At 48.5% G+C, this 27,909-nt stretch overlaps 1 protein-coding gene and 1 pseudogene across 2 annotated transcripts in view; one reads left to right on the forward strand and one right to left on the reverse strand.

Annotated features, from left to right (window-relative positions):
• LOC144111478 (uncharacterized) overlaps positions 1-27,909 on the forward strand; it is a 165,928-nt gene that overhangs the window by 75,551 nt on the left and 62,468 nt on the right. The window lies entirely within an intron of this gene.
• Positions 8,317-27,727, reverse strand: LOC144111477 (uncharacterized; annotated as a pseudogene). Its single transcript, XR_013310058.1, has 2 exons — positions 18,570-27,727; positions 8,317-18,481 (listed from the first exon to the last, which is right to left on the reverse strand). The product of XR_013310058.1 is annotated as an uncharacterized LOC144111477 (transcript).

Raw genomic sequence — 27,909 nt, forward strand, 5'->3', positions numbered from 1 at the left:
ACATGCTGAACGAACACTGCACTTGCACTGGGAAAACCATGCGGTTCTCTCAGGCGCTGGTGCAGTGAAAAGCGTGAAAAGCAGGTGTGCGTACATTTTGCTGACTCCCAGTTTTTTTGCCAGTCTACTCACACAACTTGTCTTAAGGGGGGACGTGGCATTCGGGATCAACTTTCCTATTTCTTCATGGATTCTGATAAAAATTGGCAGGGTTACTGGTAATGTTTCTGTGATATCACCATAAAAATTTCAAACTGATATCTCAACAACTTTTTTATTTAAATTATTTTCCTCCTTTTCATCTTCTACCACGCTTGAGCGACTTACAAAATAAGGTTGAAGACTTCTTCAAAGTGTGTTGCATTCCAAAATGAATGGATGAGGTCGTGACATTCTTAGATTTTTTAATTACAATGTAAAAGTTTTTAGTTTTAATATTTTATGAGCAGACATTACAATGGGCATCTAAACAGTGAACAACTAGTCGAATCAGTAAGTCAGCAAACGGGATGCCGGAAAAAATAAGAATGTCACTACCTGAAACATTTCTCAAGGAATGCAGCGAAAAAAAACCGTATCAAAATAGCCCCAGCGGTCGCGAAGAAATCAGCGGAACAATCAGAGCAAATGACAAAAAAAAACAGTTTTGAAAAATGGCTTCCGAAGTTGCACCTTGTATTTCACTCATCAAAAGGCACCGGGGTTGTAGTCTTTTGTGTCCTTTTTAACACGGGGCTTCTTGGATGCCTTGCCTCGAGATTGAAGTGCTTTCGCTGCCTTTCTTTTCCGCAAGGCGTCCTTTTCCGCTGCTCTGCGAAGAGCATGTTGACCAGTTTGCAGCCCAAGTGTCGAACAGTACTCTGTGTAAGCACGGCGGGTCCCTGCATTGAACTTGCAAACCGCTTCGTTGAGAGCTGTCTCTGTTGCAGTCAAAGATGCGTTTTTATCTTTTGGCAGCAGCGACCAAATTACTGAATGAACGCTTTCAGCCGCATTCTGGGTTTTTTTACCCAGACAACGGCTGAGGAGCTGGACATCCGATAGCCGCCGGTAAACAGGCAACAATGCATCTGTGACATGCCTTGCAACCTGGTACTTGTGGGAGGGCAGAGGTTTGCCCTCTGCTTCTGCAGCCTGGTGTTGGCACCAACTCTGTGGTCCTTGGGGGCAAAGCTCGTGACGTGGGCGTTCATCGGTAGATGTTACGTGATAAAAAGTTGCCATCACAGCTTTCTGCATGTCCTCAACGTTGTCGTGATCGTGCAGGGCCTTGCCATAATAATTTGTTAACTTCTTAATTAAAGCCTGAGTGAGGCCACCTTTCCCACCAATAGGCCGACGCTTTTTGCTTTTCGTGACAAGGGCACGCAGGGCTGTGCCCATCCTTTTCTTGACATGATTGACACAATCCTCCTTTGTGAAGGGGATAAAACCATATGTCTTGTCTTCGCAGAGGGCCAAGAAGGTTCTACTGTCCCCATCGCAAACAATGTTTGTGTATCGCAAACCATGCTTTTGAAGGGACCTTCTAAATAAGATTAAGGCCGCTTCAACTTCCATTCTGCCAGATTTAACATCAGTGTTTTTTTGGCAGATATGGGATGCTTTCCACTCTTGATAACCGTCATCTCCTTCTTTGAGGCCCACCGTGCATCCGTGGCACCGATTTGAAAGTACGACACAGTCGAACACCAGTCCTGTGTAAAACTCAATGACGGTACCAACACCTATGTGGGACGTGTGGCCACGTGTCAACCACGTCCCATCGTAGACAACTGTAATATTATTATTAAAGGTAGGGTCCATCTCGCTGTAAACAGTGCGCACAGCTGCCACAGCATCAGAAAAAATTTTGGCAGCAGCCGTCTCACTGGCCAGTCGGAATTCAGATTTCAGATGTTTTTGAAATGTCTTGTGGTGTAACCTTCTGTGAGACACATTCATTATCGACCAGAAATCATTCAAAGCTGTTGCCCCTTTGCCAATGCTTTTTACAGCTTGTATGGACCCCCTTCACCCCGCGACGTCACGAAGATGCGGTGGCGCTGATGTCAGCAGCGACTTTCGCATGGTAGGCAAAACAGCTACCGCCAGCCGCTGCCTACCGCAGCTGCTGCAGCTACCGGCGGCTGCATCATGCCTGCGCACTGCAGAAGCAGCATGTATGGATCAGCTGCGTCACTGTTCGATCCACATAGTAGCATAAAAGGAAATTTAAATTAGCCCTGATAGGCTTCTCGCGATAAATACCGCATTAGTAAACTGGCTAACGGGGAATGGGCCGCGGTACTAAAGCACGAAGTCTGGGAGTCGATCGGCACTGCCACTCAATGCACTTAATAGCATGCAAGTTACTGCGTTCATTCACCTGAACATCAGCATAGTACGCTTATAACTGCGGAAGGAAAAAAATCACGTATGTAGCTGCGCACGCATTTATCACCTTGAGCCGGTGTGCACGGTGCCCCCGCCGGCAGGTTCACTCGCCCCCAAGGGATGCGTTCTTTTGTTAATAGTACAGCATGTTTTAATGGAACGTTTTATGGCATTTGATATTTACTTGAAAATGTTTCTTAATATGACAGACGTAATTATTTGATTCGAGTAGAAAGAAATCTGGCAAGTTCATGCGCGGTCACGTTGGCGTGCTTAGAATAGCGTACATTAACTGTGCTAAAAGCCACATGCTTTTTCATTGCATCATGCATGCGTCATGTTTCATGATGCAGTCCATGACCGCGAATGTTGTTTGGAAAGAAGCAGCGGCAGGCGTGCTACGAACAGACGTGTCGAGATTGAGAGTGGGCGCGGCAATGAAAAGTGTTTTCGCTATTTATGCACGCGATATGAAACTAAATTTGGTGCAAATATGAAATTGCTACGCTAGTTTCTGTAATGCCTTTTATTTTTTGCTATACTTGGTGCAGTTCTTGGGTAATTATAATTAACACCCTCGTCAAGTCATCTCAAGGTATTAAATAATTGAGTAGAAAGTGCGCAAATTTTCTATGCCAGCTTGTTCACAAAGCCCTGTTCTGCATATGACGCTATTACTTCTTTTTTTAGATGACCATGTACTTATGCATGCATAGTTACGTGAAAACTTTTCTTACAAAAATAACGAACATAATACTCCACGTGTAGGAAAAAAAAATTGAGAGATAAATTACACTCCTCAACGTCTCAGGAATCGTTTGCGACAAATAGAATCATTCTATTTTCACGCGTTACGAAATTACGAAGGTGCGAGTGATTTCAATCGCAGAAATGTGAAAGGCCAGAAAGCGAACCTTAACGTTTACTTCCTAGTTTTTGGCCTCTTCGCTTGCGCTTTGGTCAAAGAAATGCGGCCCTGAACTCAAAGAAAGCCTCAATGAAATTACCTCACAATTTTCGACGACCACGCATCTCGAAAGCCTACTTTATACATTTCTGCACAATATTAAGCTATAATTTTTCGTCACGAAACAGAACACCCAAGGGCTAAGAAAGAAAATATTTCCTGAAATCAAGAATTTTCACCAAATCGACCACCAAATCGACGGTGAGCGCACGTCTGCTCCGCCGAAAGAACGCCAGCACATTCTCTCACTACTGTCCCGAAGTAAATTATTCTGGCTAGAGCAGAGTGTCAAAAACTTCCTATTTTATTCAATGCCTAGCGTAGAAATCAACGCCAGATACGCTTTATGTTTACTACTAACCATATATACAATACACAGTGGCGAACTATTTCTCCGAATACGCCGCACGTGGCCAACGCGATCTCGTGTACTTCAAGAAATTACTAAGCTGTAAACATCAACCATTGCTGTGATTCGCAGAAACTGAAAACGCGCCTACAAGCCTTGAAAACCCGCGCTCAACGCCTCTCCGCAACGACACTCCCTGGTCTTTTGCCTACCACGAGCCCGCTAGCGACTGCAGCGCCACCTCGTTTGTTTACAAACATGCAGGAGGTCTATAGCCCTCAAGTTCATCATCATCATCAGCCTTACTACACCCACTGCAGGGCAAAGGCCTCTCCCATGTCTCTCCAATTAACCCTATCCTTTGCCAGCTGCATCCACCCTTTGCCTGCAAACTTCTTAATCTCATCCGCCCACCTAACCTTCTGCCGCCCCCTGCTACGCTTACTTTCTCTTGGAACCCACTCCGTTACCCTTAAGGACCAGCGGTTATCTTGCCTTCGCATTACATGCCCTGCCCAAGCCCATTTCTTTCTCTTGATTTCGACTAGGATGTCATTAACCCGTGTTTGTTCCCTCACTCACTCTGCCCGCTTCCGATCTCTTAACGTTACACCTATCATTTTTCTTTCCATGGCTCGCTGCGTTGTCCTTAACCTAAGCTGAACTCTTTTCGTTAGCCTCCACGTTTCTGCCCCATAGGTGAGTACCGGTAAGATTATGCTGTTGTACACTTTCCTCTTGAGGAAATTGGTAAACTGCCATTTATGATCTGCGAGAATTTGCCATATGCGCTGCCAATTGTGAACTGTTGTTCCCTTGCTAGGCTGTTGAACATTACCTTGGTTTTCTGCATGTTAATTTTTAGACCCATCGATCTGCTCTGCCTGTCTAACTCGTTGATCATGATTTGCAGTTCACCTCCTGAGTGACTCAGCAAGGCAATGTCATCAGCAAATCGCAGATTATTTAGGTATTCTCCATTTATTCTTATTCCCAACTGTTCCCAATTCAGGCTTCGAAATACCTCCTGCAAACATGCGGTGAACAGCATTGGCGAGATCGTGTCTCCTTGCCTGACGCCCTTCCTTATTGGAATTTTATTGCTGACTTTATGGAGGACTATAGTAGCTGTGCAGTTGCTATATATATCTTCCAGTATTTTGACATAAGGCTCTTCTACCCCCTGACTACGCAATGCCTGTATGACTGCTGAGGTTTCCACTGAGTCGAATGCTTTCTCGTAATCAATGAAAGCTATATATAGAGGTTGGTTATATTCTGCGCATTTCTCTATCACCTGATTGATAGTGTGAATATGATCTATTGTGGAATACCCTTTACGAAAGCCTGCCTGATCATTTGGTTGATTAAAGTCTAACGTTGTCCTGACTCTATTAGCGATTACCTTAGTCACCCGTCAGTTCCATTTTGCGCGGTCGCGGGCACGGCACCCAGCTTTGCTTGCACTTTTGCGGCGGCTTCCTGCGATGCTTCTGGCGACACAAAACGTGGCTCCAGGTGCGCCTGAATGGTGCGCCCGGTGCTCATGGACGGCGTGGCGTCGTCGCGTGAAGTGCCAAGAGGACCCGCGACATGCACGGTGCCTTCATCACTTGATGTTTCCGACACAAAACGCGGCTCCAGGTGCGCCTGAATGGTGCGCCCGGTGCTCGTGGATGGCGTGGCGTCGTCGCGTGAAGTGCCAAGAGAACCCGCGACACGCGCGGTGCCTTCATCGCTTGATGCTTCCGGCGATGCAGAGCACGAAGTAGAAAGTTCAGAAGAGTCCCCCGTGCTCGCACACGTTGTTTCGTCCGCGTGTGAAGTGCTCGGCAGCGGCTCTGGAGCGGCGCCACCAACAGTCGTAGCCGCGCACAAAGTACTCGCCTGCGAGCCCGTAACTTCGTCAGTGCGCTGCACATCAGAAGTAATTGAAGCAGACGACTTCTTCTTCTTCACCATCGGCGATTTTCGCTTACGGGTGCCATAGGCACGCGCCGTCTTGTACTTCAGAGGTCGCCGACCCATGACCGCCAGTGAAAGCCGCTTCCGAAACTATGCTCCGCACGTACTGACGAACATGGCGGCCGCGTAATCCGTATTCGAAACTAAGCTCTGCGCAAGAGACAGTCACGGCGAGCCGAGGTTCTCTGCTCAAATGACTAAACCCCATCGTACACGACGAGCAGCGGAGCCGCAGAGTCGAGAGGCACGCGTAGCAGACGACGCACCCGCCAAGGAGACCAATTGCGCAGCGCGCTGCTGTCATGTGACGTGCGGAGCCAATCGGAAATCACCGCGCGGCCGTGAAACTTTTGCTTTTTATGCGTTTGTTTCCGCTCTGAGGAGACCGCTGAAGCGGGAAATTTGAAGTCGGAGGAACGCGCTTTCCATAGAGACCAAGATGGCCGCGCTACGTTGGGCGGTTGTTGAGAGATCGGGGCTTGAAAAGCGGCGTTTTTTCGCTACTTGGAAGAAATTTTCCGCCACCCTTGATCATCAAAACAATGATTTGGTGCACTTCTTGATGGCTTTCGATGATGAAAATTTGTAATCACACAAAATATTACTTGTAAAAGCAGAAAATAAATATTTCAAAAAATCGCTTTTTTGACCATTTTCCGCGAGTTGAAAGCCGCGTCCCCCCTTAAACAGACCCTCAAGGGACCGGGAAAATATGTTCCGTTTATCAGGAGTTTCGTTTAGAGAGAGAAGGTTTAGGATTTCGCAATCTGTTCCGCACTGCTTGATCCCAACGAGGCAGGCATGTGTACTGTTGGCAGTCTCCATGGAAGCGGATCTCAAATACAAAATCTAGGCAATAAAGAGAATTATACACTATGAGCACAAACTTTATTGCACAAAAGCAGTAAGCAGTGAAGTTTTTTTTTTTTCAAAGCACTACTGAAATTAAAAAAAAATGTGAATAGTCTACTTCCACAGAAATCGGTGGGAACTGCGATTTATTGGCTTGTGAAAAAGAACTTTGTTTCCTTGTTTTAGCTCTCGCAACCATTTTCTTTGAATGGCGCCACCCATACTATACAGACTGCTCAAAAACAGCTCGGAACCTTCTTGTTTGAAGAAACTCTTCAGCATTTGGACTACCGATTCCGCCTGCGCAGGTGTCACCACAGGATCAAAGTCGGCAGTCTCGTTTTCAACTTATTTCGACTACAATCCTCTCCACAGTGTTTTCCGGGCATGTTGCCACGTCACTGTCAATTTGAACATACTCATCAAATTGTACGCCCATCGCAGCACAATTCTCTAGTAGCAGCTCTTCTTTGTCTGCATCTTGGACTTCAAGCTTTTCCTGTGCGCAGCGTTCTTCTGCAGCTGAGGCAAACCCTGCATGTCTGAAGCAGCTGTCAATGGTCGTTGCACTCACCTGCCGCCAAGCATCATCAAGGAGGTAAACGGCGCGCACTACATCGGCACTGTAGTCCTTCTCCTTTTCCATGTATAAAGCATCCTCCGGAGAAGGTTTTTGCGGAAGCACGACTTGAGCGCTTGGATCGCACCCTGATCCATAAGCTGCAGCAGCTCTGTGGTGTTTGCTGGCAGAAATTCCAACTGTATGGACTTCAGACCTGGCACAGTTCCATGTCCAGGGTAGTGATCTACGAAGAATAAAACTTCTCTCTCGCACGAAGCGCGCATCTTCGCGATAAATTTATTCCCTGAAAATGGACTGTGTCATCCACGCCTCGCCGTTGGTCTGGTAAGAAATGGGCAAGGTTGCGACATTTTTGAAGCAGTGAGGGTGCTTCGATTGCCCGATCACTAGCAGCTTCAATTAGTTGCTTCCAGTCATGTTACCTTGATCAGGACAGTCAACCTGTCCTTACTCAGCTTCCCCCCGGTGCATTTCTCTCCTTTGAAAGACAAGGATTTTGAGGAGGATAGTAATTTGAAGAACAGTGCTGTCTCATCTACATTGTGGATGTTCTCTAGGTTGTACTCCTGAAGAATTTTCGGGAGCCATCTTGCTTGCCAATCCCCGCATGCCATCGTGTCTGCAGCAGCAGCCTCCCTTGAAACGGCACAACATACTATGCCATTCCGATCTTAAATCTCGTTAACCATTCTTCGCTGCACGGCTAACCTTCGATGCCGAGCTGCAGACAAATTCTGCTTTCGCGCGAACTAGTCGCACACTGATCAGAATGTTTCACTGCGGGCTCTCCGCACCAAAACCACCAGGCACTTCTTCAGATCTTCGTGGTTGGCCGCCTGCAGTCGTTTTTTTTTAGGGCCAAAGCGTGAGGTCTCGAAAGCCTGCCGCAGCTTATCCTTGTCCTGAGGTATACTCTTGAGTCAGCTCTTGGGGACGGCATACTTTGTCGCAAGCGCTGTTTTTGTGAAGCGACCACTCTCGAAGCCGTTAATTATCTCCATCTTCCTTTCCAATGTAAAAACACCGTGAGGTCGCTTCTATGCTGCCAATCGGATGCTGACTTTATGGGGGTTATTCTTGTAATAACGCTCAAAGGGGCTAGAAGCAGTAGTCGCTCTCTAGCACCAGCGTGGCAGCCCTAGCAGTCAGAGCTGTGACCCCCAACCCGCGGTGCGGTAAGTCGCAACCACGGCGGGTTCGGGCCAGAGGGGACAAACACGAGTATGCTACTCGGATGAGCGTTTATTGCTCCCGAGCAATACAATTAGCAGCAAGCAACAAAACAACCGCCGCAACGAGGGAGTGTTCCGCTTGCGTACGGGGGTGAAATGCACAAAAAGGGTGGAGCGCACACAAAACGGTGGGGGAGAAAGGTTCCGCTCACCTCGCGTGGCTCCTCGCTCGCGGCCCGCGGCGGTCAGTTCACACACGGTGGCCGGGCGATAATGGCAGCGGTCTCCATGGCAGATCTGCGTCCGCGCGTGTGCGCGGCTCCCGCCAGAAGACCAGCGGGCGCCGGGAGAACTGCGCAACTGCGCCTTCTCCAGGGATGTGGAGAGGAGGTGTCTCCGTGAAAGAGGGAAAGTCTCCGCGGCGGCGTAGCTGCGGGGGCGCGAAAGGAAGCGGGGGTGGCGTGAGTGCCCTCCCTCGCAAACCTCCCGAACAGCGCGCGCATAACATCGCATGATAATAACGCGCGGCCGTTACCATGGGACAGGGGATCTGCGTGTATCCCCACAACTTCGAGATGAAATGTCGCAGCGACGCTGAACAGCGGATGTAAGGCTTGAGTTTAGCTGAACACAACTGCAAGCACACTGTGACAAAGCAAGCGATGCGGTTGCAGTGTGCGAGAAAACTGGAAACGTCCAAAGAGTGAAACCGGGAGGAGGGATGGACAGTGATGCGTACCACGATGGGGCTGCGCATGCACGTCAAGATGCGGTTTCGAGTCTCTTTTCGGTTCTGTTTATATGGTGTTCGGAAAATTTGAGCTTCGCCTAACGAGATTTTTTTTACATTGCCTTAATACAAAACGAACCAACTGCGAAACGATTGTTCCATTTAAGCGTTGATTCCATTTAATAGATTTCCGTTTATCAAGATTCTACTCTATCTCCTTTCGACTTAAATGTCGATTCTGCAACACCAGAACAGTCGCCTAGGTGGTATGAACACTCGCAATCGCTGCACAATAAGCTCTTCTCGTGAGCATAGTCATTACCACAATCTGAACAAAACATCATTCAAAGGCATGACGACATCGGTACTGCACACGCAAAGACGTATGTTGAGCGCAAGTTAAAAGGCAGCAGTAGCAGTGCTGGGTGCAAATAAAAGGCAGCAGTAGCAGCGCTCGAAGTATGACCAGAAATACAAAGCTATTTCTTGCAAAAAATACAAAAAAATACAGAAATACGAAGCTGGACGATTGCAGGACGACTAAAAGAGACTAACCTGCATGAATACAGTGCCATCAGTGTGTGCCGGTAGGCTGCCACTGCTGCCAAGTGATCGGGGCAGCTTCGCTCCTCTTCTTTTATGTCCTCTGCTGGGTGAGGGGCATTGGTGGCAATGACAGCAGCGGCGCAGTAAACGTCTGCGTGGCACGATGCAGTGGTCCTTGTGGATGCTTCAAGATAACTTTCAAGTTTGAAATTCAGCAAACATTGTCGACGGTCACTTCGGCAGCTCGCACTCATGCCTGCACTCGTACAGTGCCATCCATGTGTGCCGGTAGGCTGCCTCTGCTGCCAATCGGCGTTGGACTTGTCTGCATCGCACTGAACATTTGTGGCCATCTCCTGAAGTTGCCACATCCAGGAGCCCCTTTCATATGCGTATTGTCTGTAGCCGAGGTGGTTTTGTAAGAGGCAGTAGGGTCTAGTCTTGCCCTGTAGTGTGATATAAGCTGGTATTGCTCCTACCAGCTAGTGATCCCGATGTCTGTTGGTTGCGGGCGCCCAGACGGCCAATACTGGTGAGGGTTTCCTCTGCGCCTGTGGCCTAGAAATCGGCTTACGCAGTGGTTGAGCCTTCATGCCCCTTGAATGGAAAGCTCCGTTCTTTCTCGTATGTATATATGTATATATATCTATATGTATATATATGGTTACAAAAGTAGGTTCTATTGGCTTCCGCAGGGAAAAGGTTTAGTGGAGTAGACAATTCTTCGCAGTAATAGCCTGGGGAAAAGAAGCACTTGTTTTGTGAAGCACTATTTGGGATGTGCACTATGTGTGTTGACTGCGCTGCCAGTGCTAAAAATGCCGACCTACAGGCAAGTACGAAAGCACTACTGAGTACTCTACTGCCATCAGCACAATTAACTTGAATTGCAGCCTCCGAGCACCGAGTCCGAGACCAGTAAAAATGATGAATACTTCTATTTGTGGCTTTGAAGTGAAATAAATATGTGTTGGCACTGAGCATTCACTGGCTAAGATCTCGTTTTGTTCTTCAAATTTCGTTTAGTTTGTTGAGTATAATGCACACTGACTGATAAAACATGAATGCATGCAGATAAAAATAGGCGGTAGCAAAATATGTGCGTGCACTAAGAAAAATAGTGTATGTACATCAAAGTAGCAGCTAGGCAGAATAGGAACACACTCAGCACTGCTTCATGGCGATGGCTTTCCGCATTCTTTCGCACTGTTTGGCAGTGCTGAAATCAAAATCTAGGTCATTGTCCTCATTGTTCCGCACATCCTCCAGCTGGGGCAGCTGGCCCAGTTCATTGAGAAAATCTCATTGCTGCACATATTGTGCAGCACGCAGGCAGGCTTTACGATTAGGCAGCACTGTTTAATGCTTGCAGCATCAACTAGGTACAGCCTCCTAAAGCGCTGCTTCAACAAGCCAAACGAATTCTCGATAGCAACACGTTGCAGCGAATGGAACTTGTTGAATTTTTTTTTCCATGCTGGCAAGCTGCTCCCAGGTCGCGATGAGGCGTCGGAAGCCATGGCAGCAGCGGGTACGCCGAGTCCCCTGGGATGTATTCATCGGTGCATTTGTCGGCGGCCGCTTCGAAAATTGGGCTCTCGGGAAGAACACCAGCGTCGTGTGCCGTGCCCGGGAAACCGATGAACACATCAATGAAATTGTTGCAGTCATCACATATGCCCTGCAGAATCAAAGACTGATACTTCTTCCACTTATAAAAAGACTGTGGTGACTCAGCTGGTTTATTGATTTCAATGTGGTAACCGTCCATGCAGCCGATTGTGTTCCTTGGTCCCTTGCCAACGGCTTTTGCTAAGAAGGCAGCCTTGCTGTGTTCTTACTGTTGGTTCGGCCAGGTGATGACGAACGAGCTGATGTTCAAAAAGTCCGACTCTTTCGATGCACTTTTTCAACAAACGACACAGAAACATCAAAATGGTCTGCTGAGAGTACATGTTGCATTGTGTGCCCAAGTAACTCAGGACAATGAGGCACGTTTTCTCTGGGCTTATTTGCAGACGGCCTTCCATTGGGTGCGGGAAAAATGGCGATGTTCTAAAACTACCCACCAGAAAATCAAACGTGCTCTATGAAGGACGAAAAAGACGCTTGGACTCGAATTCATAATATCTGCTGACAACGTCCTTGTAGCACCGTGGTACACGGTTCCTCTGTAGCCTCACTAACTTCGTTGCAATCATGAACACGTCGTCGAATTCCTCTTCGTCACTGTCAGAGTCGACAAGGTCTATTGCTGCCTGCACGGCAGTGGGTCATTTTTTCTCTTCCGCACAGCAAACACGCACGCGAAGCAACGCGGTGACCGACGTCTAACGCGCGCAGGAAACGCAGAAGGCTTGCACGATATCTGCACATTTACGTTCGTTTCCAATCGGCGCGAGTGTCACACTAGGCCTGCACTGCTGAACTGGCGCTGCATGAACACGGCGCTTTATCTGAACTGATTGAACCGGTACACGTCATGCAGGTCGAATCGAACGGACCTTATGAACCTGTTCGATCGTTTGGATGTTAAGACAGTTTTTTGTTTGCTTTGTAACACTTTCTTGTAGTATTGTACAGTTTTCTGTTGTATTATTCGGCAATTGCGTAGTTGCAACAAGTGACAGCACAGGAAATTGTTGTTAGTGCAAGGTCATCGCCAAAACTACAATAAATTTGTTGGAGTGACGAATTTTTTTGTTGTGTCTTTAGACTGTTTTTGTAGTGACGAAAAGGAACTGAAAGTCTGTCAGCTTTGGAAAACAAGATCTGAAATGCTGCAGCAGGTACTTACTCCCGACAGCAAGGTTCTTCTTGTAGTATTTAAGTTCATTCAAGAGCTGTTCACCCTCATCAAAGAAAGACTTTGAATAGGGTGTTGACCTGTTGCTGTCTGCAGTGTTCTTCATTCTTTCAGCTATGTCGACAATGCTTAATGCTTAAATTCGTATGCATTGAAAAATATAACGTTCGAGATATATTTTACATGTTAAGAAATCCTGGGAAAACTTTAAGAAAACAGAGAACCATTAGTTCAGATGGTAATGAAGAAATATTTTGGCATTTTTATATTTAGTTCAGGTATTGCAATTAACATTATAAATATTCCTAGTTATAAAAGCTATGTTGCATAATACTGCCGAGATGCATACTTATCTGCATAGTTTCCTTGACAAAAAAAAAACCGAGTATATAATACCAAACAAATAATTCAAATTAAATGCACAATAAGGGAAGCACAAACATTTTGTTGCAGGCGTGCCAGGTGTGCAACCCGCTACCCCTCAAACTCGGGCTTCTGGCTTAGGCCCTGCTCAAGTTGCCTTTACTGGCGCATTTTTACGGTCGTCTTCTATCGGGTGCATGATGGAATATCGCTGCCTTTTTGTGCAGTCTGATGCTTTGTCACTTTCAGGACTTCTTCCAGAGCTTGTTCCAGGTGCTATCATGTTTGTCCAAGACCTGCAAAGATGTAATATGGATCACATAGGGTTATTTTTGTTTAGCAACTAAGCAGCTTCGGCCATCTACTGCCACTGTCGAATGAACAATCCAATGACGAGTCCGCGCGCTTTAATATGACCACAAGTCAACTAATATTGCACATAATCATTAAACAACTCTCCATGCTTGAAGAATGTTGGAAGTTAGTGAGCAGTCTGCTCACTGCCAGCAGCTTTGTTTTACCACTCCGGCAAATTATTGTTCTCAGTAAAAGTTGATTCCCTTTTTCTTTTTCATGGTCTGCTCAGGTTTCTACGGCAGCAAAATATGCATTTGGTATTTGAAAATCTTCGCACCATCGATGTCCTTACCAAAAAGGATGTGTTGCGACCATTTTGAAGTGAATGGCAGTGTAGTGCAGCCTCTGGGTTACATGCAGAATAATTGATGGCCGACGCACTCATTATAAATACTTTCAAAATGGGCTGATGGTGGCGACACCTGTATTTTGTTTTTGGTCTTCTCTTGCTTTATAAAAGCTGCGTTTTCTTTGAGAGTGGTCGCTCTGTCACTAAAATGCGGCGTCCTATCGACGCAGACTAAGTTCTATTTGTCCTCAGTCTCCCCTTTAGGGAGCAGACGTTGAGCAATGGAGCCAGCGAATATCTTCTGAGATTTGGGAAACTTGCAAGCAATGCATGAGGCATTTTGGGACATATTTTGTTTTTTATTCACATACCCTAAAAGCCCTTTACGGGCATTACATAGGGGGTTAAAAAACCCAATGAAATGATCTTATTACATAACACAGTGAAATGTAAAATCAGAAAAGCATAAGCATATCATGCCTCAGATGAACAGGGAACATAACTAGATAAAAGAAGTGTTTGAGAACACGCACACACGTAGACCACAGTGCTCACGACAATGTAACAAAGAATACACTTCTGATAACATTCTATTGTAAGACTATTGTAAGAACCGGCATAGGGTAAGCACTTTAGTTTCTTCACAAATGCATCCTAATTGTTTTTGGAAACGATTTCTGTGGGAGTTTATTCCAGTGATAAATGGCAAGGAACAATGGCGAATGACGCATAAGTTTTGTGTGAGGTATCTTGGGTTGTGGTCCAATGGGGGGAAAATGCGATGTGCTGGTTTGATATGAGATTCTAAAGCTTGTGAAAGTGACATAGCAGTGTGACAAGTCATCACTTTTCAAGTGAGCTGAGATTTAGAAATGATTTAGTATCTGTGATGATGGAGTAGCAAGCATATTTCCTTGTGATAAACCTAGCAGCCTTATTTTGAAGTGAATCGCGTTTTTCGGAAATATAATCTTGATGCTGGTTCCAGGTGTAACAGGCATACTCTGGTTGTGATCCGACTAAAGTTGTGTATGCTAAGAGTTTGGTTGCCTGATTTGCAAAGTACAAGCTACGCCTAATGAAACTCAGGGTTTTGGATGCTTTAGTGGTTATATAATCAATGTGCGTGTGCCGCATCAAACCAGAAGAAAAGCAGGTACCTAGGTATTTCATTGCAGGAACTTTTTCAATGGCCACGTTACTGATTGAATAAAAGATGGGTTCAGTGACTCTAGCAGTCGTAAATGTTAACAAGTTTCGTGTTTGAAACGTTTATTTCCATATGCCATTGTTCGCGATTTCGTCAAGATACGATTGCAAAGCATTAGTGTCATGAGGGTCAGTAATCTTTCTGTAAATAACACAGTCATCCGCAAATAGCCTAATTGTAGAAGAGAGGTTGCTGCTTATGTCAATAATGTAAATAAGGAAGAGGATCGGCCCGAGCACCGAACCTTGAGACACACCAGACTTTACATGGGTTAGTGCGGAGCGAAATTCGTTGGCAGACACGAACTGCTGTCTGTTGGTTAAAAAGCTAACAATCCATTTCAAGACATTGCTGTTTATGTTAAGATTTGCAAGTTTAAATATAAGACTACTGTGAGCAACTTTGTCGAATGCTTTTGCAAAGTCGAATATGGCATCAATTCTCATTAAATGGTGTATAGTGTCTTGCAAGTCGGCCACGAGTAAATGTGACTCGCAGGAACGGCTATGCAAGAATCCGTGTTGGTTTCCAAAGAAAAAGTTCTGCTGACTGAGGTACATCACTTGGTATCGTGTTCCATAATTTTGCAATGTATACTCGGTAATGAGATGGGCCTGTAATTTGAAAAGACAGAAGGTTTTCCAGATTTAAGTATAGGTATAATGCGTGTGATTTTCGAACCGTCAGTCACAATTCGTGTATCAATGAATTGCTGAAAAATTGGAACATGTTTGCGTGCAATCACTGGTTTCGTTAACTTGAGCAGTATTGGACATATGTCATCGGGTACGGGGCTGACGTACTTGGCAAAGACCTTCCAGCGTAGTTAGAATGTCATTCATGTCCGCGTTTATACTAACAACATTAAAACCTGTGGGAAGTGTGTAAAATCACCGTCTTTTGCTGTTGTTATCAGACTATATGAAGGAGGCTTAGGATTGACTATTTTCCAAAACTTTTGAGCATTGGTTCTAAGCAAAGCTGGTATGTCATGATTAAAAAATTTCTTTGGCTCTGTCAATTTCTGTTTGGCATATTCTCGACTCCACGCGGTAGTCATTCCAATGGCCCTCAGATGCCGAACGTTTTGCCTTAGTGTAAAGGCAAAACTTATGTGTATTCGCAGTGAAGAGCAACCACTGGCACATTCCAAAACATGCACTGTCATTGTCATTGCGTTGGCCAGACAAGATCTAGGACTGACTCGCCACGTGTTGGAGCAGAAACAATCTGTGACAAACTGGACTGAGAAATCAAACAAAGCAATTCTTTAGTCATTTTTCCTTGCAGTGCCTTCGGCTGTTTACGCCCGCCAATTTATACCTGGGTAGTTGAAGTCGCTTGCAAGGATTGTTTCTGAGGTCGGATATTTTCCACGTATAAAACTTAGTGATTCATTCAGATCACTAAGAAACTCAGCAGGTGAATCTGGAGGACAGTAGCAAACACCGATGATGCAGGTAATGAAATCACACAGTCTTAATGCAAGCTACTTGAAGGGCTGTCTAGCAAGGTGGCTTAGAAATTAGTTTTCACAGCAATTAAAATTCCACCACCACGTAAGGTGCACCTGTCATTCCTAAACAGAGAGAAATTACGAAACAAAGTTCACTATTGTCAATATCAGGATGCAACTAAGTTTCTATTCCGAGCACTATATCCGCTTCACAGCATTCAATGAGTGCATTGAGGGTGTATACAGGTATGTACAGGTACATGCAGGAGTATACGTGATCACCTGCATGACAATAGTGACGTGCCGAAGACATCGTACTCCATTTCGGGAACTACTATTACACTTTGCACTTCAAGCTTCTCGTCGCTGAGAATGGCTCAAAGCACCGGAGACTGGGAGGCTAACATCACCCTGTGCGTGCGGTACGTGCCGCCAGCGACCTTAGCGGTGATCATCAAAATAGGCCGGTGAAAAGGTCGCCTGAGATTTGGGGAACCTGCAAGCAATGCATGAGGCTTTTCGGGACATATGTATACATTATCACCTGCATGATAATAGTGATGCACCGAAGACATCGTACTTCATTTCGGGAATTACGATCACACCTTGCGCTTCATGTGTCTCGTGGCTGAGCATGGTTCGAAACACTGAAGAGTGGGAAGCTAATGTCACCCCGTGTGTGCGGTACGTGCCGCCAGTGACCTTAATGTTGACAAAGGACGCTATAGTATTTTTTTTTTTCAGCAAGGTACGCCAGTAAAGTCATCAGTGTAAAATGCCAGCATTGCTGAGATATTTTACTCCAGCCGCGGGAACAGCCCCTTTCTCTAATGTAACCACGCTACCTGCAGCGTGAATATGGAAAGGTCTGCTGATCCCTTCTATTCGACACATTGGTGTTTAATTTGTTGAGCTTTTCTGCAGCTCCTCACATAAAGCGTTGTAAAGTTTTTGCACGCCTCTATTCAAAGGGGATCTGTCCGTCGGACGCTCCGTCGCGGAAGAAGATGATGCGATTGGGCAAGGCGCTGTCGTTACACTGCGATTACTTGCGCAGCACGTCATGCAGCAGCGAGGTGAGCAAGTTGCCCAGCCTCTGGTGGGCATCATGGAAGCAGACGCGCTGCTACCGGCGCGTCAGGCTCTTGTTCATGCTTGCCACGAAAGCACCCGCCGAGCGATTGCGTGCGCTCGAGTCCGGGTATGTGTCGTAGCCGATGACCCTCGCCGCCCTGTCCGTCGGACGCTCAGTCGCGGAAGAAGATGATGCGATTGGGCAAGGCGCTGTCGTTACACTGCGATTACTTGCGCAGCACGTCATGCAGCAGCGAGGTGAGCAAGTTGCCCAGCCTCTGGTGGGCATCATGGAAGCAGACGCGCTGCTACCGGCGCGTCAGGCTCTTGTTCATGCTTGCCACGAAAGCACCCGCCGAGCGATTGCGTGCGCTCGAGTCCGGGTATGTGTCGTAGCCGATCACCCTCGCCGCCCTGTCCGTCGGACGCTCAGTCGCGGAAGAAGATGATGCGATTGGGCAAGGTGCTGTCGTTACACTGCGATTACTTGCGCAGCACGTCGTGCAGCAGCGAGGTGAGCAAGTTGCCCAGCCTCTGGTGGGCATCATGGAAGCAGACGCGCTGCTACCGGCGCGTCAGGCTCTTGTTCATGCTGGTCACGAAAGCACCCGCCGAGCGATTGCGTGCGCTCGAGTCCGGGTATGTGTCGTAGCCGATCACCCTCGCCGCCCAGCTTGCAGTTCAGCTGCACCGCAACCTTGGTGGCCACAGAGCGGATGTTCTTGCGAGTGTGCTGCTGCAGCTACCCAGTGCTTCCTGCACAGCTTCTTCGAATATGTCATTCTTTCTTCTTTTACTGTAATAACAATGCCGCAGTTTTTATGGGCAGTTACACACACTTAAAATGTTTTGCAGGAAAAATGAACATCAGAGCTACCGAGACTGTGGTGTCGGGGAAAGTCGCACTTGGGAAGGCTGCGCTGGTGGCTGGGCTCTGTTTGTGCCACTGTTGGACCTTGTTGACGCATGAAAAGAAAAATATCATCTGTTAAGAGAGACAATGTAACATTCCTTGAGACAAGCTCACCCGGAAGATGCTTCAGCCTCAGTCGGGGTTGGACTGAGCAAGCTGAAATACATAGAGAATGTGTTTCGATGAGACAACAGCATATGAAACGTCCAGTATGTGGTGCGCAGCATTTTACTGCCAGCAAGACAATTTATGCAATGCATGTGTGTTCTATGATTGATCATTCACAATAAATTCACAAGTACCCAACCACAGCTCTCTTCATCTGAATTGCACATAGTTGTTCTCCCAGAGCATCTGCATTGACATCAGCAAATAATAAACAGAAGTAGACGTGATACATGGTAGTGTTAACAAATTGTGATAAAGCATACATTTCATCCAGCACTTCTTCAGCAGGCGATGGGCTGGGCCAACTGCATATAAGATTTATCTATGTTGAATGAATATTTGTCAGAGTACCACATGCAGGTCCCAGTACGTAAACAGAAAGAAACAAAATACCAATCGCCTGCAGCACTGCTGGTTGACAGTGCCTCTTCGGCCTGCTGCAGGTGTCTGTGAGGGCAGGAATCGTTATGTAAACACCTAATATATGCATTCAAGAGCATAGTTAAATATAGGATTAGCACCTACCCATCTTGTGGCAGTGGGATATTCGTGGTTAATCTGGAAAGCAACCACACAGCGAGTATTGTATTCCGCGATACGTGCACATAGGTTAACATTTCTCAATTATGCGGCTATATGGAAATAATAAATGCTGTCCTGCACCTTACCGTCAAACCCCCGTGCAACAAAATAATGAAACGAAAAAATGAGAGTAATTTAGTAGTTTTATAATAACTGCTTCGATAATGTCGCCTATGCGAGAGCTGTGAAATATGAGTTTGCAAGCACGGGATATCGCAGCCATCAGACGGGGGCAGGAAAATATTGAAAATTGGAGTGGTAGGTATGTGGCAACAAATGTAGTCACTAAATGCTGCAACATGGAGAAAGGGCGAGCGCACGGCCAGCAAAAAAACAAAACCGCGAGCAACCGAGTTTGTTTCTACGTAAAAATGACGTATGAATGTGTTCTATGATGAAAACTCCGTATTTAATGAAGAAATACAGAAATACGTCCGGCCGTGCGCCAATGCTCACGGCGCGTAGGCACATGCCTCTTCAACGTATCGAACAATACAGCACCATTCTTGAACATAAGAGAGCGGCCGTATTCAGAAATTCATGTCGCGACTAGACTTGATCAACATAAGATTAAGAATCGTCTGTAATGAGCATGCCCGAGAGGGTCATTTCGTTTCCTTCGGCGCGTCAGCCGTTCACGTGAGCCACGGCAAAGCTAAGTCGCATTTCTGAATACAGTAGTAAATGCACCCATGCACTAGTGAGCATACATTTACTACATTTACCCAGGGAGCAAATATTCCAATATATGCACCTGATCAGGTCCCTGTGCAAGCGGGAACAGAGGTGAACCACACTTCACAAGTGCATCTTACGTTTCTGCGTAGTACGGTGTCTTCCGCAGGAAACTGTCAAGAATATAATAGTACGTCCATTCACTTTTCGCTTTCCCTTCTTTGCCGGGAGCACCACTCTTGTAGGCCTTCTTTTTCTCCAGCGCTACCTTAAGCCAGCGGTCACGGAAGTTCTTAAACTTCTCCGCTGCCTGCTCGCCTGCATGGTATGTACAAACACAATGTCATGCTCACACATACAGTATTGTGCGTTTTTATCGCTGACACATTCAAAAATTTCCCCGCCTCAACCGCTGGCTCATTTGCAGTGAAACTGCACACAGAGCTTGCGTATTATGGTAACTTTTGTATCGTAGCAAGTTTGACAATGGTACTTACTTAGTTCAGGCGCACATGATGCGAAAACATAAGCGTCTATGAGAGATCGGCGAGCCAAAACCCGCAGATGACGCTTTTTCGCTGAGAACCGGCAGTGGCGCCATCTGTTTTCGGCAGCGGAAAGCGTCACGACTAGCCCGCTGAGGCGAGCGTTGCAAGGAGCGCGGGCCCTTTGAATATGCCGTTCGGCATTTGCTTCATCTTAAGTATTTTCAAATTATAGCACTGAAAAACAAACCAATTCCAGGCGTATCTCATCATTTGCCCTATTAAATTGATATACACACATTAGGCCGGAAGAACGGCTCTTTTTCTCGCAGGACGCTCCGTCGTTGGAAGGGAATGGTGTGAGCTGTTGAAAGAAACAATACTAATTTATTGGCAGTACACGCCGTACGCTCGTGTGTACGTTCCGTCCATGTGTCCGTATCTTTCTGAACTGTTTTAAGAATGATCTGCCACCGACTCACCCTTGCAGCTGCATTGGTTGGAGAGCTGGCAAGTAAAAGACGTTCAGGCTGCAAAGCAATCAATCCTCAATGTGGCCTCCTGCAGCGTCTTTGCATCGCTGCAACCTGTGAGCGTATTCGCTGAACACTGCAGCTCTCATGTCGTCGCTTATCGTGTCGAATTCTTTTTTTATATGCTCCTGAAGACGCTCAACACTGTGAAGGCTTCCAGCCCTGTAGATGCACGATTTTATGTATCCCCACACGAAAAAATCGCACAGCGTCAAGTCTGGCGATCGCGGTGGCCAAGACATATTGGGCGACCCGCGCCCCATCCACCGGCCCGGAAATTCTTCATTGAGCCATTGTCTAACTTTGCTTGCATAGTGAGCAGGGGCGCCATCTTGCTGGAAGATGCATAGCTGCTGCTGCATGTGGTACTCCACCAGTTCCGGCAGAAATCGTTCCTTCAACAGGCGCAGATAAGAGTCAGCAGTCACAGTGTCCTCAAAGAACGGGCCGACCACTCCCTCTCGCCAAATTGCGCACCAGACAACAGTCCGTGGCGAGTTCACGGCCCTGGTGTGAGTGAAATGCGGGTTGTTTTTCGACCAGAAACGTGTGCACTGCCGGTTTATTTGGCCGTCCAGGTGAAAAACAGCCTTGTCGCTGAACATCAAAAAATCGAGGCGTCCAGGATCTGCTGCTCTGAGCGACAGAATGAGACCCGCTGGGCTTTGTCTGCTGGGCTTAAGTGCTGGTGTACACGCACCCTGTGCGGACGCCATCCTTTAATCTGAAGTGCTCGGCTCACCGTCGATGGGGCTACGCCGAAAATAAGCCCAGCACGGGTGCATGTCATACGAGTTGGTTTTAAAGACCCCCTCAACCGCGTCACCGATTCCACGGTGTCCCTTTCCTTTATCTTTTCTTGCTTGCCTATTCACGGATCCAGTGTCTTCAAACTTATGGCGCCATTCCGAAACGGCTATGTGAGACGGTGGCCGCCGACGAAACCGCACCATAAATTGTTTGCGGACGTAGTGCATTGAGTTTCTCTCAATTAGCCACACCACTGCCACAGCTTTCTCTTTCGCACTGTAAGTTGGCATACCGCAGCTCAACACACAACACAGTGCAACGAAGACGTCTAAACAGCAGGGAAGAATAAAAAGTTCGCACCACACAACGAAATTAAACGAGAACAGCAGCTCAGGACTTCGTGGTGTCACCCTCCGATGCTTTCATAGAGTCCCGAAAGCAGACGAAATGAGCTGAATTGGATAAGCCACTTGGCAGAAGAAGAGATCAAACAATATTCTTATTAAGGTAAAGCCTCTTTAAATCAGTTGTTTTGATATTTTTCCGCTCAATTAGCCGAAAATGTTGTAAGCGCTTCAGTTGAAGCAGACGCAAATGCCGAACGGCATATTCAAAGGGCCCGCGCTCTTTGCAACGCTCGCCTCGGCGGCCTAGTCGTGACGCTTTCCGCTGCCGAAAACAGATGGCGCCACTGCCGGTTCTCAGCGAAAAAGCGTCGTCTGTGGGTTTTGGCTCGCCGATCTCTCGTAGACGCTTACGTTTTCGCATCATGTGCGCCTGAACTAAGTAAGTACCAAGTACCATTGTCAAACTTGCTACGATACAAAAGTTACCATAATACGCAAGCTCTGTGTGCAGTTTCACCGCAAACGAGCCAGCGGTTGAGGCGGGGAAATTTTTGAAAGTGTCAGCGATAAAAATGCACAATACTGTACATGTTCCCGTAACATTAAGAAAATTTCACCAATTACTCACCTGTCATCCCAAACTGTTGTCCAATAATGTGCCAGCGGTTGGCGCGCAGGTCCTTATCGCAGGTCCTTATCCTTGAAATCTATGTTCGATTTATCATAAACGCACGGATAATCACGAGGTTTCCAAAAACGCTTCCATTACGACTTCTTCGACGACGTCTCGGTGGCAGTGTGGGAAGGCTTAACAAAAACAGCCCCCTTGACTGGTGTGTGTGTGTGAAAAACTTTATTTCAGGGAGGAAGCTTGAGGTAGCCAGAGCAACCTCTCGCAATCTCTAGGTGGGCTTCTCATTACAGGAGCCCATTGGCGACCGCCGCGACTCGGGCTCGGTGGACCAGGGCCTTCTGGCTTGCTAGGTCCGAGCAGCCGAGCAGGGCTGCCTCCCAGTCCTCCCGGGTGGAGTTGGGTTTGGGGGTGAGGTTCGGGGTTGACTGGCATGCCCACACCATGTGAAAGATGTCCGAAGACTTCTCCGCACAGTGTGGGCATTCTCCTGTACAAGCAGGATCAAAGTGTTGTAAAACTGCCGGGCACAGCAGCGTTTTGGTGTAAAGGCGGAGAAGTGTGCGTTCCTCCACCTTTGTGAGGCCCTTACAAGGCTTGTGATAAATTGCATGGCCGAATTGGAATAATTCAGTAATTTCTTGAGAAGTGAGGGCCGGATTGGGTTCGGGATCCGTATCCAAAGGGTCTGAAGGCGTTGCCCGGAGAGTGAGCGCGCGGGCGGCGGCGTCTGCCGTTTCATTGCCTTCGATGCCCATATGAGCTGGAGCCCATACAATCGTTCGAAACGCGGGGGCCCCGAGGTAGTTACTGTTTTGAAGAATGCGATGCGCAAAGAGAGGAATGTACCCCTGTTTAATATTTCTGCAGGCCCCTCTCGAGTCGGTGACGATCACTCGCGACTCCTGGTCTGCGGCGGCTAACGCGATTCTTCCGCATGTGTTATGTCTTGAGCTCGGAACGTTAGGCCATTCACCACGATTTTTTGGTGGACGACTGCGGCCGTGTACCACCCCCCATGGTGAGGGCCTGAGGCGTCCACGTAGAAGATGCCATGTTTGTTCCCATAGTGACGGGCCAGTGCCTCCGCCCGCGCAAGGCGCCTGCCACTGTGGTCGTCACGTGTCATGTTGGCCGGAAGAGGGCGTACGTGCAGGGCGTATCTCCAGATTTCAGGAATGCGTACGCGCTCTTCCGTAAGTGTTGGGTGGTGGATGTGTAGTCGGGCTAATAGGCGGCGACCCGACGGCGTTTTTGAAAGCCTTGTGTATTGATTTGTCAAGTGCGCCTCCCGGAGCTCCGCGAATGTGTTAACCATCCCCAGGCCCATGAGACGCTGGTTGGATGTGGTGATCGGGAGATCGAGGGCACGCTTTTACATCTTTCTGAGAATCACTTCGAGGGTGTTCTCATCAAACTTGCGCAGGTGGAGGTAAGGAGTCGAGTAGAGGACTCGACGGGTCACGAATGCATGCGCCAGCCGCAAAGCGTCTCTGCACCGTAACCCCCCCGCGTTTGTTGGAAACCCGGTGGACCATCCGGCCCACCTGGTCCCCCACCTTGCGCAGTTTTGCTATTGTGGTATCAGCCCGTCGATGTTTGTGGATAAGGAGACCAAGTACTCTAATCTCATCGCGTTCGGGTATCGGGCCGCTGGCCAGAGATAGTTTCATTTTGGTGGTGCACTGAAGCGACGGGCGAATGTGCACAAATTCGGATTTGGACGGTGAGCACTGAAGGCCGCAGCGGCGGGCGTAAGCGTCCACGATCTCCGCCGCTTGCTGCAGGTTGGCCTCAATGTCTCCAACCGATCCGTGTTTGGCCCAGATGGTTATGTCGTCGGCGTACAGCGTGTGCTGGATGCCTTCGACCTTCGCCAGCTGAGCCGGGAGTTTCATCATGGCCAGATTGAAAAGTAATGGCGAGAGGACCGCACCCTGTGGGGTTCCTCTCGTTCCCAGTTTATATGGCCCGTGTTCTTCGTCTTGTATTCGGATAAAACTTCGTCGATCCGAGAGAAATTGCTTGATGTACTGAAACGTGTTATGTCCACAGTTCGTTTGGGAGAGATGTTGCAGGATGATTTCATGTGTGACATTGTCGAAAGCTCCCTCCAAGTCAAGGGCGAGTACTGCCTTATCGTTGAAGGGATATTCGACAGGGTTGGGAATTTCTTGGTCGGGTTGAAGCAGAACATCTTAGCGGACCTCTGCGGGCGGAAACCGAACATGGTGTCTGCGAATGTATGTTCATTTTCCAGAAACTTAGACAGCCTATCCCGCACCATGGTCTCCATCAGCTTTCCCGCGCAAGACGTGAGGGAGATGGGGCGGAGGTTGTCTGTGTTTATGGCTTTGCCAGCTTTCGGAATGAAAGTTACCAGGGCGGTCTTCCATTCAATTGGTAGAGGTGCCTCACCAGCCAGATCGAGTTGATGAAAGCGAGGAGGGTTTCGTAGGCGGGATTGGGAAGATTAGCAAGCATTTTCACAGTTATCTTGTCCCTGCCTGGTGCCGTTCCTCGTTTCATTTTAGCTAGGGCCGCCTTGAGGTCATGCAACTGGAACGGTTGATCCAGGTTCGTGTTCCCTGAACCTGCATACGAGAACGCGGGTCCTCCGGGGTCTTGCTTAGTGCAAAGATACTGGTCGCGCAGTTTGCATGCTAATTTTGATGTATTTCCATTGAAGCTATGAATAGCTCGTTGGAGATGTTTTTGTGTCTCGGCGCGGGTTTGAGTCGGGTCAATTAGGGCGCGGAAAAGGCGCCACGTGCTCCGGCTCGACATTTGTCTGGCCGCCGTGTTGCAGCGGTCTACCCAGTTCGAGTCGGCGAGTTGGGCCGCGTACTCTGCCGCTCGCTGGGTGAGCTCGTCGATACGAATTTTCACCTTTCTGTTACGTTTTTGGCGGCGCCATCTGCGGACGAGGCTGTGCCGTGCCTCCCAGAGGTGCAGAAGGTGGTTGTCCACCTCCGGAGTGGCCTCCGAGAGCTGAATTTGTGTTTCCACCGAACGAAGGTGTGTAACCAATCCTTGTGCCCACGCGTGGTAGCCTTGTGCGTGGATAGACGCCGAATTGATGTAGTTTTGCCGGAACTTATTCCAGTCTGGAAGCCGAGCTTGTGCGTGGGGTCTTGCCAATGGTTTAGTCCTTATGGTGGTATTGATAAGGCAGTGGTCACTACCGAGGGTTTCCTCGGTGTTGATCCATTCTGCGTGTACAATGTTTTTGGTAAAGGTGAGATCCGGACATGTATCCCGGGTCACGGAATTACCCAGCAGGGTCAGTGTGAAGAGTCAGGCCCAGCGTGGACGCGAGTTCCGCTAGCTTGCGTTTCGCTTCTCTTCACGCACGTATCCCCATAGTGTACTGTGGGCATTGAAATCGCCCACAATCACCAGGGGGTGCTGCGAACGTTACATTTTTGAGTTTGGGGGAACAGTATATGTTGAGTACGTGGAGTGGTGCATCCTGTTTCTTGAGCGGAAGAAGTGTCACCATCGCATAGGAATATTCTGTGTAAAGTTCCAAGTCAACTGGATTAGCCGTATAATTTTTATGCACGCAGACGCAGGAAGAGGGGTCCTGCTGAAAGGGGATGTAATTTGTGATGGTGACGCCACTCCCTGGCTCCTGGAGGGCAACCACCGCGGGAAGAGAATCGAAAGTTGAAAGGTTAAGTCGGAGATTCACCCTCTTTGCACGAGAACGGAAGCCCCGACAGTTCCACTGGACAATTTGGACGGGGGTGGCCGAATTGGTTCTTGGGGAGCGCCTGATCTTAGGGCTGCTCGCCATGGTCATGTAGATTGAGGAGGGGTTGTACTGACACTGGTCCGGAGCCAACACTCGCAGGAAGGGGGGTATCCTCCATACCAGAGAGTGAGCAGTTGTCGTCGTCGGCTACCTCGAGGGTGCGTCTAGAAGTTTTGTGAGGGCGGCCGGGTAAGGGATCGCCGGGCCTGCGCGAGGAGCGCAAGGAATTCGCAATTTGTTGGGCAATCATCGCGGGGATTGTCTCTTGCAATTTGGAGATGGCGTTTACCATCATTGAAATTTGATTTTCTATAGCGGCGAATCGGGCCTCTGTGGCCCCGAGGCGGGCCTCGAATGCGGCCTCCAAACTTATTACCGCCTTCGGTACCACGAGCTCACTCTCCATTACCTCAGCCACGGGACGCGAGGGGGGAGAAGAAGACTGGTTGATTTTAGATTCCAATTCGTTAATTTTCTTTAGCAGCATCTCATTTTGGGCCCTGAGTGCTGCTATTTGATCTTGCTCGGCGCTGTGCGCCCTTGGAAAGGGAGTGGAAAGGGGGGAGAGAGAAGCAGCCCCACCCGAACCGCTCACCTGGTGGCCATTTTTGACTGCGTTGACCCAGGCCCTGGTATCACCGCGCGTTTCTGTCGACTGTTTCGCCAGTCCGCCGTGGGGTGGCGACACCTTGGATGGTTGTTTTGCAGCACCTCCGGTAGGTGGGTTCTCGGTGTTGGAGATTTCCTGGCCATGCTGATTGCCGGGAGGCCCAAGATAGCGGCTTTTCTTCTTGGACGCCGTTTTTTTCTTTTTTGTCTTGGGTGTGCGGAATTTTGCTGCACAGTCACGAGAGTTGGTGGCATGGGAGCCACCGCACAGAGAACACCGGGGAACACAGTTGTGAGGAGCCCGCACTCCCTCCACTAGCGGAGCTTGGAATCCGCAGAGTCCACAGGTGTTCGATCGCAGGTTTGGACACGCATCAGCACGATCCCCGACAACCCCACACTGGCCGCACGCCGGGATAGTTTTGTAGTAGTTTCTCACAGAGACGACCATGTTGTCATAATGTACCTAACGGGGCTTCTCCTTACCCGCGAAAGTGATGCGTGCTTTGTTGGATGTCCCGAACTTCCGGATTTCCAGGATGGTGCCGGCGCGCCAGCACACTCGGTCTTTAAGAGTTTCCGTGGTGTCCGAGTTACGGACCACGATCACGCCGTGCCACATGTTGCCGCCGTCTTGTCTTAGGTAGCCCCGAAGTGGGATCGACCCATTGTCGGAATTTACTGCGAAGTCCCCGATAAGCTGGTCGGCCGCCTCGATGTCCTGGGTATGCACAATGATGAGGTTTTGCTCTCGTGAGGGTAGAACGGAGATGGCGCGGGCCTGTTTCAACCCGAGGTACGCTGAAATGGCAGTGCTGTAGCCGGTTTCTGTGAAGCCTCATGAAGAGAAACGCTTTCTCTGGGCTTTATAACTATGACGTAGTCTTCAGGTGTCGGTTTGGGCATTGGACGCGGCTTCCACTTCGAGAACGCCTTGTCCTTGCTTCCCGTGGCGCGCGTCGCGGGAGCGTTCACGTTTCCGACCGACGAACCGGCGGCCGGGGCGGCGCCGAACGCCGCCATCTGGGCTTTGTCTTGGGAGCGGCGTGCAGCCGCTTGAAGCAAAGCTTGACTCCGAATTTTGGGAGTAACCGTCGAATTTGAATCTCCGGTGGTGGGCACCGAGGTCCACAACATCGCCTCAGGGTCGTAGCCGCGCACTTCTTGCGCGGAAGTCGCCATCTTGTCCTCGGAGGGCCAATTCCACCAGGCCAGGCGTTGGCGACGCCGTTAGGCTTAACGACGGCGCCGACGTGGTCGGTCGAAAAACGGCCGTAAATTTAGAGAAAATCGGCCTACCTGGACGAATTCAGAGTCCAGGTGTTCCGCTTCGTTTTCTGGCTCGTTTGACGCCAGTTTTGCCG

Source organism: Amblyomma americanum, chromosome 11, assembly GCF_052857255.1.
Source record: "Amblyomma americanum isolate KBUSLIRL-KWMA chromosome 11, ASM5285725v1, whole genome shotgun sequence".
NCBI lineage: Eukaryota > Metazoa > Arthropoda > Arachnida > Ixodida > Ixodidae > Amblyomma > Amblyomma americanum.